Genomic DNA, 15,927 nt, shown 5'->3' with positions numbered 1-15,927 from the left:
TTCTGCAGGAGGCCCTGTGCAGGCATGTAGTAAAAAGAGCAAACCCCAAAACCCTAGCTCAGAGGAATCATATTCTAAATAGGCCAGAAAATGTGTTGGAGGCCTCAAAAAAGATAAACTCAGTGAAAAAACCAGGAATAAAATCTGGGTTTGTTGTCTCCCAGGAACCTCTGTGCTGCTACTAGCACTGAGTGCATTGCATTGGTCTATCCTTTCCCAAATGAGTCAGTCAGCTGAAAAAAACACGGAGGGCAGAAATAAAGTAGCCTAGAAACAGGTCTGGTATAAATTAACTCTTTATATAAAATTATTTCATTTACTATTTCATTGAAGTGAACAGGATAGAGACTATGTAGTGGTTCTGCAGCTAAACAGAGTGGTACTAACTAGAACAACACTTACTTAAAGAAAACAGATATCAAATTCTTGCCTGCCATAGATCCTGAATGCTCATGAGTTGCCCCTGTCTGAATGAGGCACCAATGGCTTTCAGCAGAGCTCGGTGACGTCCGTCTTTCCATAGGGTTGGACACATGCCGTCCTGTTGGATGCACATTGCGTTCTGTGGACACGAACTCTGTGTTCTCAGTGCTTACATGTGACTCAGAAGGAAAGTATTGATAGTGGATATGACAGCAGATTGCACATGGCATTGAACTTTACACATTAGGCTTGCTGGGACATATTGCCACCTATTGTTTTCGGTCTTGATTGCATTGCTTTCTTAATAACTAATTGGGCTTGCTGCATTTTAACAATGTTCCAGATATAAAGTTTACGAGATGAAAATCTGCATTTTGTTATTGCAGTTAAATAATCAGCTGATTTTCAAGAAGTAATGTGTCTTCATCTTCGAGGTTTCTTTAGTAAAAAATGTCACTGTAATACTCAAATTTTGCACAGGCTTGTAGAGACAAGCTTCTGTCAAATTTCATAGATTCTTCCCTCTAAGTTCTAGACATCTTTGCATGTTTTATCTTTCATATGAAAAGTCTCCCAGTTAGTTAGGAAACTGTATGAAAATGTGTGATTCTGTTTCTTTTAGGAATAATCAGATTTTGAACTGTTGGTTTTTTTTTTTTGTTCTAGAGAAAAAATAAAAATACCTTTCTAGTAGGTATAAGCATTTGTTTTTCTTTTGGGCAGTTTAGTGCAATACAGATCCCCAACAGCCAAAATCTTGATTTTTCTGAATTTATGTAGTCAGAAATAAGCTGGCAATATGTTTGACTATCCAAATTATTTAGTTAAAAAATCTGCCAATATTAAATTAAAGCCATTCAAAAAGGAAATTAACTAAAAATTCCCTGGAATTTAAATGACATTTTATGAATATGAAATACAAAGATCTAACAATTTTGTTCTCAAAGAAGATCACAAAACACTTTTTCACAGCATTTTTTTCTGTTAATGAAAAATTTAATTATGTGTCTGACTTAATGATCTACTTTCTGTGATCCTTTTTGTATGACTAGTTGTAGTTATTTAGTTGCATCTGTCCCAAAGTGCCTTGAAGACTTAAATACAGCTACTTATACAGCAATATCAGGGTATGAAATATCAAAATAAAAATCCTTGGATACAACTTGGAAGCTGCTGGATAAGCAGGAACGTTATCCCTCAAGGGGATTTCCCTATCAGTTATTCAAAGCACTGTCCCAGTCTTTATGAGTGGCATTTTGCTCTGTACAATTCCCAAAGAAGGGGATGTGATATCAGGACTTCTTCATCAAGACATGGAACAGAGGCTATCAGAAGAAAATGCGGCAGCTAGTTGCACATGCCTTTCCAACAGTGCAGCCTGTTTTGTGTCACCATGAAGCTGAGCTGTGGCACACTGATACTAAGACTGGGAGTCCCGAGAGTCACCACAGAACATATGCTCTGTGAAATGGCCCGATGAGAAGATTAAAAAAAAAATCCCAAAACAACAACAACAAAACTCTATGTGGAGAAAGAGACAGAAAAAGACCAAACAACTGTCCACTGTGTTCTTGATAAAAACACCAAGTGCAGTTGTAGCCATAGCCAAGCACAACAGAGCTAGGACACATAAGTTCAGGAGTACATGGTGTTTCATCAGAGATGACTGAACAAACTAGTTCTGAGCATTAGGCAAAGACCAAATGACATTTATTATCTCAACATTTAATTTCATCTTAATGTTACTCAAAACCCTGTTTAAGCTCATTTATTCTCATTACTGGCATTATAGTTCATCATCTAATAGATTCGTTATTTCAACCCTGTGGTAATTTTCTTTTAAGGGGAGTTGGTCCTGAGCTCTGTTCATTACCAGATTGAAGAAAACTATTATATGATTTTAGAATTATTTACAGATTAATTTCAGAAATTTACATTAAATTAACAGGGAAGTCAAGATTTTAAGCTTTATATAGAAGAAAGATATTAAACAATGGAATTGTACTGCTTGAGGAAAACAAATGGGTTAAAATAATGCCAATCGCTAATCAACTTTTTGCAGATCCAGAGAATCAATGAATACTTTAGCTCCTAGGCTCTTCAGATCATGTCTTTCTGGAAAGAGTGCATTAGTTAAACATAAAAACTTAAAGCTGTAATTTAGTTATATAGCAAGGTTAGAATGGCTAGTTTAATGGTTTCTCTGCCCTAAACTTTTCAGAACAGAAATAGCATCTCATAAAAGGATGGTTTTCTTAATTTTTTTCATATTCATCTCAGAACACTTTGAAAGTGTAACATAATAGTAGCTGAAGTCAGAGGCAATAAACTTGTATGACTTCATATCACTTGGGAATGTCATTTAGCCATTTTCCTACAGCCTTCCATGATAAATGTTCTAAGGGTTTTTTTTAAAAGATTTGCAAATGGGTGGATACTTTGGTGATTTTATATAAATATATATATATAATTATAGGCTTAAATTTAATTTTTGGATGTTAAAATGAAACTTAAACCTCATTACACTTGTGTTTTTATGTTTATAGGAACACTATGTGGAAAATTTATAGTTTACCAGGCTTTAGAGAGAATAATATTGATTTTACTGTTTTTTTTGGTTAAGGATCAGCAACTGGTAGATAATTTCTTTGATATTCTCTGATGCTGATTATTTAGTTTGTATCATGCTGACACTCATCAGTTCTGCTACAGAACGCAGATCTTTATTCCCCATCATCCAATCTAATCTACATGGAAAAAAGTCAATCACTAAATAAGCAAATAAATGGAAACAAATAAACTTCCTACTAGCTGCTGAATTGTCTCAGAGAAGACTAAATTTAATGAACTAAGTATATATTCAAATGTGTAAAGTATTGTTTTTTCTTCTTTGACTAACTAATAGTATAATGTAAATTGGAAGGCACCTCAGGATGTCATGGCACTTGCTCGCACCAGGGTCAGCTATGAGATAAGACCAGGTTGCTCAGGGCTTTATCCAACCAGCTCTTGGAACCCTCCAGTGATGGAGCCTACACCACCTCTCTGGGCAACCTGTTTCTGACCTAACTGGGATTAAAGGAAATGCGGCTGGTTTTACATATCTTGATATATTGAGAAAATAAAATAAAAATAAGTCGGTTTATTGTGGTGGGTTTTATGTGAAATAAATCACTGTTTCCATTTCCAACTAATAAAAAAATTGAGGACTAAATTGGTCAAACCCCATGGAAGGAGTAGCACTAATCCTCTCCTACTCAGTAGTAGAAGTTTGCAGAATACAGCCAAGATATCTGGAGATGCCTCAATTCTTTAATTTGCTTCAGGGCATCAGACGCCATCTCTTACCTCTTCCAGAAAAATACCTTATTTTATACAGCTGCAGGCCACAGGTAGGAGGAAGACATGTTGTTCTGAACTTGGAAGTGGATGGATTTGAACCAAAGTCACCAGCAGGCAGCTGGGTGTATTCATTACTAAATAAACTTGACTGAGGCTGAAATCACTCATGATGGAGCTAGATCACTATGAGCATTTAAATGAACATTAAGAGAGAGAAAAAGAGTGCAAAAGTGACTTTTTGGACAAGCAATTAGCCATAACCCACGAAGTGTTGATCTGTGCTCTGGGACATATCTTATTATTTTCTGTGAGCTAGAACTATCTTATCACCATTGTACATCTTATAATGTCCAATAGATTGCCATTTTTGCAGTGTTTTAGATGGTATCATAGTATTAGTAAAATTTCCAGGTGAAGGGAATTGAAACAAGATATTTTGTGACCATGCCAAAATGTTTTATCTCTAAGATTTTGGATAAAAATATGACACTTTATTTTCCACTGACACCTTTACACTTTCATACACATATGTATGATGGAATCTGCAGTTTTCAGTGAATTCATAACAAATCTAAATTTAACTAGAAATTCTGCATTTGTCCAGTCTGAACCATTTCCTACTCTCTTCACAAACACTTGGCCTTGGCTTATCCTTGGTATACTCCCTATCAAATCTAATGTCATTAGATTGTTCAGTCAACTTCCACCATCACTTCACTAATGGTGCCAGTTCTTATCATCATCTCACAGGCGCCTCTGCACCCTCTCCCACTTCCCCTTATGCTTGGGAAGAAATTCAGATTTATATTTTCAGTCAGACTACTGTTGCTTTTTCTGTCCTTAAAATCTGCTACTGGTGAGATGCCAGTATTTTGGATATTAATGTCTACTAAGATTATACATTATTTAATTGTGCCTTGTACATCAGGACTCTAATACTGTTTAGGATTTACTACACATTACTGAATGGAATTAATAATTAGTAACATATACTAAGATTGAGAAGGATAAGACTGCTTTTACGGGAAGGTGAATCCCTGTTTATCCCTGGAATTGTATATCACAGCTTAGCTAAAGGACTATTCAAGACCAAAACTCTCCAGAAATTTCTTGCCCAGGGAAGAATAACTTACGGAAGCACCAAAAAATTTTGAAATCTTTATCTAATTTAAATGAAAGCAAAACACTAAAAAATAAGTCTTTCTATAGGCCTGACTTTCTAATTCTTTAAGGTTAGAGCTGAAAGGTTTTGGGAATAGGATGTGGAAGCATGGTCAGAAAGCCCTTTAGATCCTGTTCAATTACTGATAAATCCAATAGATATTAACAAGGAGGTTCTCGCATGATCAAAACTGTGCTTATAAGTCTAGACTGAAAAATACAGTGCAGATGGATGAAGGAATTGCAGAGGGGCAATACAACAAGCATGTCTGGCCTCAATCATTTAGGAACCATGAGTCATGCAAAACCCAATATTTTTTGTTAAAAAAAAAAATTAAAACCTGAGCCATCTGTTTTCTTGTCATTAGATTAGACTGGTGTCACACTTTTTTACCATTTCTTCACAATCTGGAACTTGACATGTCCTTCCTTCCCTCTCCCTTTTAAATTGAAACACTTTCTCAGAACTCCAGGAGCTAGACCTCAAAGAGAAAAATGACAAACAACAAACAGTCAAATCCAGGAAATCTTATGGGAACAATACAATCACCCCCTCAGCAAGTGAGAAGGACACCTAACAAGATGATCACACACTTGCTCTTCTTCAGGGCAGGATTTTCTCCCTCATGCATCTCCAGTTCCCAGCTGCTTTAGAGGTGATGTATTTTGTCCTGAAATGATGAACATTAACAAGGAAGGCCAGCAGGGAAAGCTCAGATTTTCTTGGGCCTTCTTTACCCTCTCTGTTGCTTTTATCACCACTAAGAAACTGGAGATTTGGCAAAAGCTGAGATTTACTGTATGGATGGCTCAAGTGACCTCTGGTGATGGAAAATGCTTAAGATCTAGTTTTTCTGTGTCAGATCAAAGGATAAACATCAGTGGCTATGCAAAGACTAAAGTCAGTCTAAAGTAAGTTTTAAAATATGTCTTCAATATGGTTTTGTTCTTTAGCAAATATTTTAAAATATTTATACAAAATGCTGGTATCTGGTCTGTAAGAAAACTGCTAAACATCAGATTGAGACAGTCTACAGCACAAACATGCTAATCATAGTACAACATACTTCTTGAGAAAGTTGTTTCTACTACTTTTGTAATTTTAATTTGAGGCAGGATTTTACCAGACAGGGAAAGTAAATGATTCTTATTTACTCCATTCTAGCATTTCTGATTTTATGAAACCCAAAAAGTGATTTGTTTCTGAGGCATGGATCCCCTTATTTCTAACTAAATGAAAGTTCTGGTTGTTTTTCCAGGGAGGAAAAAAGGTAAGTGCCTTTCTTGTTAGAAATTTATGGAAACATTGATAGACTTCAATAGAAAACACAATATTAGGCAATATCCTCTCAGCATTTTTATCAAAGCAATCATCACATAAAACTCCTCTGGTATATAATTAAGCTATATTTTAAATATCTGATTATTCATACATTCCTATTTCAAGCAATTTTGAAACAGAAACTTAGCATATTTCTGTAGAAAACTTGATTCCAGTTCTTTAAAATCTACAGGGTCATTTCATTAGGCAACTATTCATCTTATAGAGTATAAAATGTCTTCACTTAAAAATGTATTGTAGGAAAACAGATTAAAACTCTCTGTGCCACTTTTCCCTCAAAGCCATGAAGAATTTTGAAGATTCAATTCATTCTGCCTTTTAACCACTTTTCATCCTTTGACATACAAAACCAGGAAAATTCTGTCATAATATAGTGGTATGTTAAAATAAAAGAGCCCATCAGCAGCCTGGCCGTGAAACAGTCCCACAGGTTGCTCTAGACCTGGCCCAGAAATTACTTTATTAGAACCAGACAAGCAAATGTGCCAGTTCATTTTCTAACTGCTGGAAAATTTAATTCCAGAACTTGTGTGTGGGTGTTGCATCTGCCCAGCTTGCCTCAGAGTGGACAGATTTAGAGTCATCACAGGAATAAAACAAGGGACATCACTTGTGTCCCACACCACACTGAACCCTCTAGAGGCAGCCAAGATGATACTGTTATGTTTAGTTATTAATGATTTCATACATGTTTATTTCAACACTTTGTGCCAACAGACATGGATTTCAGTACGTGTTCCTGAAAAGACCATAATAATGGAACTTACCAGAATATTAATGCTTCATCTCTGCAGAATGCACACAGCTGAAAAGCAGTGGAGGTTTTCTGACACCACCTCTGGTAACCATGTATTACAGAATTAACTGCAGTGAGAACCAGAGCTCAAAAGTTGAGGTGTGGATCCAGACCTTACGACAGTTCATGTTGGTGGGTTTGATCCATTCTGTCCAAAATACAAGTCCCCCAATAACATTGTGTTTACAGCAGCATTTCTCCAAAGCTCAGAGCAGCTCAGATGCCGGGACTGATTTCTGTCCCGTTTTCCTTTAGTTACAGTTTATGGATCATCGTTTTAAACCTTGGTGTACATTTATGATACTATATAAATAATAACAGTCACACAATAAACTGCAAATCCATGTTGTTAATTATGTTATTGTGATTCAAAGATAAAATATAAAAACTGGGCTGAAACTACAGTATTCTTATCCAAATTGATATTCTGCACTTTTTCAGAGGTTTTCATTGTCTACATGGACAAAACAAATGGACAAATTAACTATTGGCTTGCTGTGTCATCCCAGCATGTGTCATCTTGAAAAATGCAAGGAAAAATACAAAGAGGGGAAAATGGTCTACAAGATTTAGCAATTGCAAGTCAGCATGCAGTATTTGAAATTTGTGATTCATGACCAAACACTTCAACAGTAATGACCACAGTCTATCAGATATAGACATTATCCCCCCAAAAAAGTTTCAAATGTTTGTAATTTGTTTTCAAGATTACATAACTGTTATAAAATATGTAAGAACAGGATCAGTGTTTAGATATTGCGTCCTTGCAAGTACATATGTTTAATCAGTTCTCGATAAAATGTTTCATTACATAATATCAGTAATTTTTTTTAAAAGGTGCTATCATAAATTACTGATAACTGTTTTAATTTCTCATGACAACTTGAATCATATCAAATCCCTCTCCCACCTGATTTTACTTAATTTTAGTAAATAGTTATGTTTCTGTTTTATACGGTTCCAATGTTGGCACCTGGAGTAGCTTTGGCTTCCATTCCTTTCCAGATTTATTGAGGTTCTGTTGCATGGTGTTTGTGTGGTTTTGTTTAGCTGATTTGCACTGGCATAATTCAGCTGTGACACCAATCCCAATTAGTATGTCTGCGTTCAGGTGGGAGGACAGCCTCCTTGGCAAAATCAGTTAATTAAATTGAAGGTATCTGCAATGAGATCCACAACTGAATTATCTGCCTTTTTACTCCAAAACATGATGCCTTCCTGCTAAAACCAAGTCTCGCTGATAGAACTTGCAGAGGTGGATGGAGCTGTGATTTCCAAAGCTAAGTAATGAGTGTGAGTTCCTCCATTTTTCTGTAAGAAAGTAGATGCATCTGAAGATGGGTAAATATTGAGTTTGTGATAAAATGAGTCAGAATCACAGTCATTTTTTCCTATGTGTGTCACGGTATAAAATACAGAATATACTTCTGAGTTCTCTGAATAACATGAACAGAAATTTTTGATAAAAGAGTTTCTGCATACTTAGAATAGTTGCAATATATTAAATATTGAACAATATAAAATTATTACTTTCAATTTAATTTTATGCAGCACACTCTGGATGCTATTAAGATACATATGACACATTATATTTACATTTCATAAATGTGATCTAATATGCATAACACCCTCAGGTTTGAGACATGAGCTATGCAGAAAGAAGGGATAATTCAGACTTTATTGCCTACTGGTGGCTATTTTTTCATTGCTGGGGACAATATTGCAAACTCCAAACACTTTTCCCATTATTCAATTTACTTTCAGTTCCCTCTCAAGAAATGCCTCCTGAAATGATGGAAGGATGTTGCTATTTGATTCTATATGGTACTCATGGAAATTTTTTCAGGTGTGAATCAAATTCCTCCTTCTTGTCCTTGTGTTTCCTACATCCTCTGTCCTTGGGCTTCTTCTAACCAATATGGTTGCTGCTGTTGGAGAACTGAAGTATTTCTTCTTAATTAGCAATGTGGTGATCAAGCTGTCCTTCCTTTGAATGGGTACCCAGACAGAATTCCCTGCCCTCTCTTCTCAATTGCTAGGACTTCTAGTATTTTTATATTTTTTCTGAGGAGTCTTTTTCTCTCCACCTTTGAACTACTCATTAGGGTCACTAGAATAGCTCTCAAGACAATGCAAACCTCTCAGCCAGAAGAAGAGTTGCAGATAAGTGTAAATTAAATTTTTAATTGCATTTTCATTTCCATCCTTCACATTCACACCTTAACACTTAACACTCAGGGCATTTTTGAGCACAGAACCTGATGTACTTAAATGAGTATGTGTTTAAATTATTTTGTGTTTATTTTTGTTCTTGCACTCCCTCTCTGTTTCATATTTTCAACTATCTTAGTAGCTAAAAATGCTTCATTCTCTATACCATATGTATCACTGGATAAATGTTTTTATATTATTTGTATTTGAGCCTGATATTACACAGAAAATGAACATGAAGTGCCCCAGCACATATGCTAGGAAATAGGTTTGACGTCCTCTGGTGTGGCAGGGAGCACAAGAAGGAGATATTCACTTTAGTGTTAGGAACACCAGATTGAAATAGTCCTCACAACATAAACCCCAGCGACCTATTTCCATTTCATTTATAGCATTTTTGTTCCGTTGTGTAGCCATGCACTTCAGTTATGTCTCAACTTACATTGATGGAAGACAAAAGACATTTGGGCTTTAAAACTGTATTTGATCCCATTTTTTATGAATTGAAACCAGAGATTTCTTTGCTGTTTAATTTTGTAGAATAATAAAATCATTCACATTGGAAAGGACCTCCTGAGGTTTCCAGTTCAGTGCCCCGCTCAGAGCAGTGTTAGATGTTAGGTCAGGTTTCTCAGGACTTTTCCCAGCTATATCTAGAAAACCTACAAGAATGGAACCTGCACAACCTCTCTGGGTTCTGGCTCCAGTGCTGGACCATCCTCATATTGGAAACGCTGCGTTTTTTAATGCTTGTCAAAAGCTACCATGTTTCAGTTTATGTCTATTATCTTTCATCCTCCCACCACACACTTTGGTGGAGTGCCTGATCCTCCTGTAGATATGGGTAGGCTGCTCTTTTAGCTCCTCAAAGTAATTTCTTCTCCAAGAGGAGCAGCCCCAGTTCCCTCAGTTTTTCTCCTAAGTCACGTGCTCCAGCCCTGACCACCTTGGTGGTTCTCCACTGTACTCTCACAAATTTATTGATGCCTTTTAAGCTGGGGAGGCACAAAACTGGATGTGGTATTCCAGATGTGGTCTAATGAGTGCCAAATAAGAGAATAATCACTTCTCTCAACCTTTTGGCTATTCTGCTGTTGATACAACCCTATATGCTGCTAGCTTTCATCACTGCCAGGGTGCATTAACCAAGTTCCTCTAAGAAGCTTTATGGATTTACATCCCACTGAGTTGCATACACAAAATTGCTCTATAGAGGGGTCTAGCTCTCCCCATTTGTTATATAGGGAGCCTAAAGGGATTAGCACTTTTTGCCGAAAGCTAGCTCATGTGAATTAGTCCTACAGGCTTGATAAAATAAGCATACTGTGAAACTTTTTCAGATATGATTTATAAAGTTTAACAACCACCTGTAAATTGTTATATACTACAAAATGATCACTAAAATGACAAAGCAATATGCTAGTTAGGAATAAAACTTTGAAGAAATATAATTTCAGAACAAACCAAGGAAAAAGAAAACCCCAGCTCAAGCTGAAATAATGGAAAAAGGACACATACAATAAATAAGTCTTCATAGTTAAATTGAATTCTTACTAAATAAAGGGTCATAAAAGAGTACTCTGGTGAAAGAGAAGAAGAAGGAAGCAAAGACACTGTCCTTATGAAAGGAAGGATACAGGGTGCAAAACAAGCTCAGACATTAGAGCAGCTAGGTTATTTTAAAATTACTCCGGGATGAGGCTTTTTATTTCTATGCTTTTATAGATGTTTCAAAGTCTGTCATGAAGAACTTAACCTTTTTCTTTGGTTAAAAAAAGCAACTATTTTTTTCTGTTATAAAGTTGCCTTGGATGTAAAACTATTTGGGGATAATTTCAAAAGCATGAAGAGTAAAACTTTAAGACACCAGATAAAACAGATGTTTCAGGCAAGCCCTTTCGATGTCCACAGCACAGGGAGAGCTTGGGGAATTTAGCTTTCACCTCATGTACCCTACAAGTGTGACAGAACCACGAAGTTTCAATGAAAGGACAGAAGGTCCTCCTGGCAAGTGTTATCTCATTTTCTTCTTGGAAGAGCTGAAATAAATGAGGCAACCCACAATTTGAGGAAAACCCTTTCTTGTTACTTGTTCATTCTGCAGAATGCTAAACATTTATTTTGGATTTTCCTTCATGCCTCCCCTCACTGCAGGTCCAAACAGGAGCCTACTGATGCCAGGAACATTCCTATTGTTTTCAATGGATTGAGATCAAACTTTTCCTAATTACATTAGGGGCCTGGTTTGTTAGACAAATTATTTATTAATCTACTGACAAATAGAATATTGCGGGCACCTTTCTGTCACAAACATAAGTGAGTTGGGAGAATTATTTTGATTTGTCTTGATTTGGAACAGAAAATATTTCAAGGTAAAGTACTCCTTCTTTTTGAAGTTACTCTCCATTTTTCTTGCAACAAGCCAGTCTGCCTAACAATTACCTAAGTACATTCGATGGCTGGCTTCTGTTATTTTCATAAATGTTTTGAGGAAATATTATGTAGCAGTCATATGCTGTCCAATTCAAGCTGATCATGACAGGAGGAACTGCATATGGATTTTCTTCTTTAGCAACTACTAGAAATGAATTTCCTATGTAATTCTTTCTCCAGTTTAAAGCTTCAGAACCCTAGTGATGGTAGCTAGCAGCAGTGACGTTAATTCAAATGCTTTCTTAAGAAAAATAGCACAGTACATGAGACTGAACAGAGAAGGAGGAGCTGGGTTTTCATCTTTCATGTCTGTATTTGGTTGGCTGGCTTCAATTAACACATTAAACTTTGTAATGTCCTTATGTCTTCATTTTTTAAATGAGGATAATGATGAGTTCATCATATCTCTGAAGATCTCTGATCTGCTAATGAGAGAATGTCTTATCAGTGTAAGGTATTATTGCAACATAGCTGATTAATGGAACTGTGCCTTCAGAGGAGGGGGTAGAGGAGGAAGAGGGTGAAAATAGAAACCATACTTTTGTCAGATTCAAGGAGCTAGTGAAGAATGAGGACAAAATGCTACATCGCTTTGTAGAAAATTAAGGATCACAGCTACATCTATCACCATAAATGGCTTGCTTGAATTGCTTGCATTCTCTGTCTGAGCTGCAATATTTCATTCAACTAACCATTCGTTAAACACACATCCTGAAAGCAAATAACTTCAATGTAAATAATTTGTGAAGCATTGTTCCATCTGTTGAAAATGTGCAGTAGTAGTTTCGACCCTTGTCTAAACCAGGCGAGCTACTTTCAGGCAAGTTTGGGAGGTAAATGAACTGTCTGGCTGCTTTTCTTGGCAACATCTCTTATTAGTGGGAGGTGGCAGTAAAGAGAACATGAGGAAGACTGAAAGTGTTTACTTAAAACTTTAGCCAAATGGCTAGGGAGAGTTAAGATAAATCATAACTGTCAATGATGACAACTTTAGACTGCTACTAGTTCACTCCTGTTTATGCAGTTTTAAATGTTGCACTTAGAAATGTTTTGGACCAGACCGAATTTTTATTGACAGATGCCATAAGTTGTTTAGATGTAAATATTTTGGACTTGGTTCTTACAGTGACATAGAAGATTTGCAGGAAGAAGTCTGTAAAGCTTCACACAACACTTGAGAGATAATATTTTTAAGAGCGTCTCCAAAGTATGCATCTGTGACTCATATTTCCCAAAAGAATAAGGTCCATAGATCAATGCAGGCTTATTACACTTTCTCACACACACACACCCGAAAGCCAAAATAAAATGTTACAGCTAATGACCATGTGGGATATTGAACTGAATCAGTTTTCTTTCCTTTTTTTCCCATTCTTGTCTTGAGCACCTTTCCCCCACTCTTTTATTTTTTTCCTTTTGGATGTTGGCTTGGATGATAACATTTAAATAGCAGTTTGGACATCATAGTAAGCTAGCAAAAGGCCAGAAGTTTAGCTGGTAATCTCAAGATTTTTTCTTAAAAGAGGACTGTAATGCTGAGCAATGCCATAAAATACAGTACTACAGGAAAGATCAGTGTGAATTGATCAGGGATTTAGATCAATTTATATTTTGCTTTTAAGTGTTGCAGCTGCTGCTCCTTTGAATACACTTAAAGTAAGCAGCACATCTAAATTCTCTTTTGTTTATATAGTTCTATAAAGTTTGCTTTGTAGACTGTAATATTGCAGTACAAGTTCCAAGAGGAAAAACAGCCCAAGAATTAGTATAGTCTAACCATGGGTTCAAATCCATTTTCTGTTTAGAAATAGAATTATTGCTAAGACATTTGTCCTCCAAGTATCTTCAGTACGGATAGTAATTTTTAAAACAAAAAGAGTTTAGTACAGTGGTACTTCCCCATGTACACCTATTTTGATGGACCAAAATGGACCTCCTCATCAGAGTTTAGTACCTTGGATGAGAAACCTGTGAACATAAATAGGTTATTTCCCAACTCTTCTGCTACATAAGAAGCCTCCATTCAAAAGCATGTTCTGTTGCTTGACATTGAAGCAGGGCACCCATCAGGTCTCTGGAGCAAAGGGGCTTCAGTCCCAGCTCAGGTGGGTGCGGGTGTGACTGCCAGAGGGGCTCCTGGATGGTCACACAGGTAAGTTTGTTAACAGGAATCTGGAGAACTGTCATATTCCTGCTAAAGAGCTACACTGTGTCTTATGTGCTGCATTAACTGCCTTGATGATGGATTCAGTTATTACATGATGGATTTCTCTATGATTCCTAAAATAGGTTAAGATAAGCTCCACACTAGAAGAGTCTATTTCTCAGTAGACCATAGAAACAATCTAAGGTGACTTAGATCAGACAAAAAGTTCATCTACAGGTAGGAGTCTTTAGAACTTTAATTTTAATTCAATTAGCTCATGCTATTTTGGATACAGCAGATTGCCTAAGACTTCTGCAAAGGTCTGGTAGGCATACCATAAAAACCACATGAGACCTATATCCTTCTATGCAGGATTTTTTCTGGAGGTCATCTAGGGTATCCTGAATCTTCTCAAATGGAAACCTGCATGTTGCAACTAAATTGAGCCTTCTAAGCAAAACCAATGTCCTTTATTTAATAAAGGAACCTCTGATGCCTTCTGAGAGTTAACAGGAATGTAGCTTCAGGCTTAGTTTGACTTGACACATTAATGTCACTGATAATACTGACTTAAGAAAAGTTTATTCTGACCATTATGTCTGCAACTGGTTTATAAAAAGAGGAAATGTGCTAAATCTGCAAGTAGTGCCAATGATTCAAAAAAACAGAGGTGTAATTGAACTATTAATCATTCTTTACCTTAGCAATTCCCTGGTTTAGATGTGAAAACTGAGCCTAAAGAAATTGACAGTTTCAAAGTTAAAACATGAAAAATAGGTAAGTATTTTTAAATTAGGTCCATGAAGGTATTTCTAATAACAGAAGTTTTCCTCCTATATACATTTGGAAAACTGAACTGTTCCATCGTTTTTCAAAAATTGGCTTCATGTTAAGTCACTGAGATTCACAAAATAACCAGTTTTAAGCATTATAAAAATAATTTTTATCCCAGTAAAAACTCTCTCTATAAATGATGGCCAATCAAAAATCATTACAAAATTTGGAAATCCAAGTTGGAATGGAAACTGATTTCACTCATGGCATAGATGTCCTCTGACATCTATGACAAAACAATAGCCTACAATATTTCAACTATCTTTCAAAGGTTTTGTACATTACTGAACACATTTTGAAATTTCTGCTGTAAAAACTTTATTAGCATCACGATATTCAGTATAAATGTACAAAGATGAATCTGTACAAACTTTATGGAGCAGCAGTGGAAACATTTGAGGAACTGTGGAGCATTAAATAGAAATCTGAGGAAAAAAAGCCACTAGGATTCATGAAGCACTTGGGGTTGCCCTGCAGTAGAGTACTGGAAAGCTTGTTTTATTCAGTTAACATAACACAAATGAAATGAATGGATAATACAGCACAGCTCTGCACAAAGTTGAAAAGGGCATTCTCAAGGAACTGCAGTCCCATCACTATGGTATTTAATACAAAGTATAGTAAAGGACATGTTATAAAAGTAAATACATAGCGCTAAACTAACAGAGATAACAAGAATGATTTAGATAGAAAAGGTCTTGGCTAACTTGATGCTTCAGGAGGCTGCAGACAAAGCTGATAAAACTCAGTATAATTTATTTGGATCTTCAGAACATTTTGACAAAGTTCCATACTACAGGTCTCTGTTTAAGCTAAAAGTTGCCAGGATCTAGGGAAGTACATGGGAGTGGATAAAGTGCTGATGGAAAAACAGAAAACAGAGAAGCTATGTTAGATTGTGGAAAACTAGATTTACTGGGGCCCAACAGGGGTCAAAATTTAGGCCTCTACTGTTCATGATCTATAAAAATGATATAGGCTAGTAAAATACGCTGACAGCACAATGTGGAAGGAGCCGTGAACCTACAACGTAAGGCTAGAAAAATTCAAAAGTGGTTTTTGCTTAGCTTGCTTGTTTTCATTGCTCAAAAAGCACTAATAATCTCCTTTGCGTTAGCTCGTCAACACAAATGCATTTTAAGAATGCCTAAGCTATAAGGTAAATAAAGACAGGCCAGAGACAAAAAAAAATCTTTTGGCTCATATGCAAATACTACATTACTGTGCCTAAAAGTCCTG

The sequence above is a fragment of the Pseudopipra pipra genome, chromosome 3 (assembly GCF_036250125.1).
Source record: "Pseudopipra pipra isolate bDixPip1 chromosome 3, bDixPip1.hap1, whole genome shotgun sequence".
NCBI classification, from domain to species: domain Eukaryota; kingdom Metazoa; phylum Chordata; class Aves; order Passeriformes; family Pipridae; genus Pseudopipra; species Pseudopipra pipra.
Note: the sequence above shows the minus strand (reverse complement) of the source record.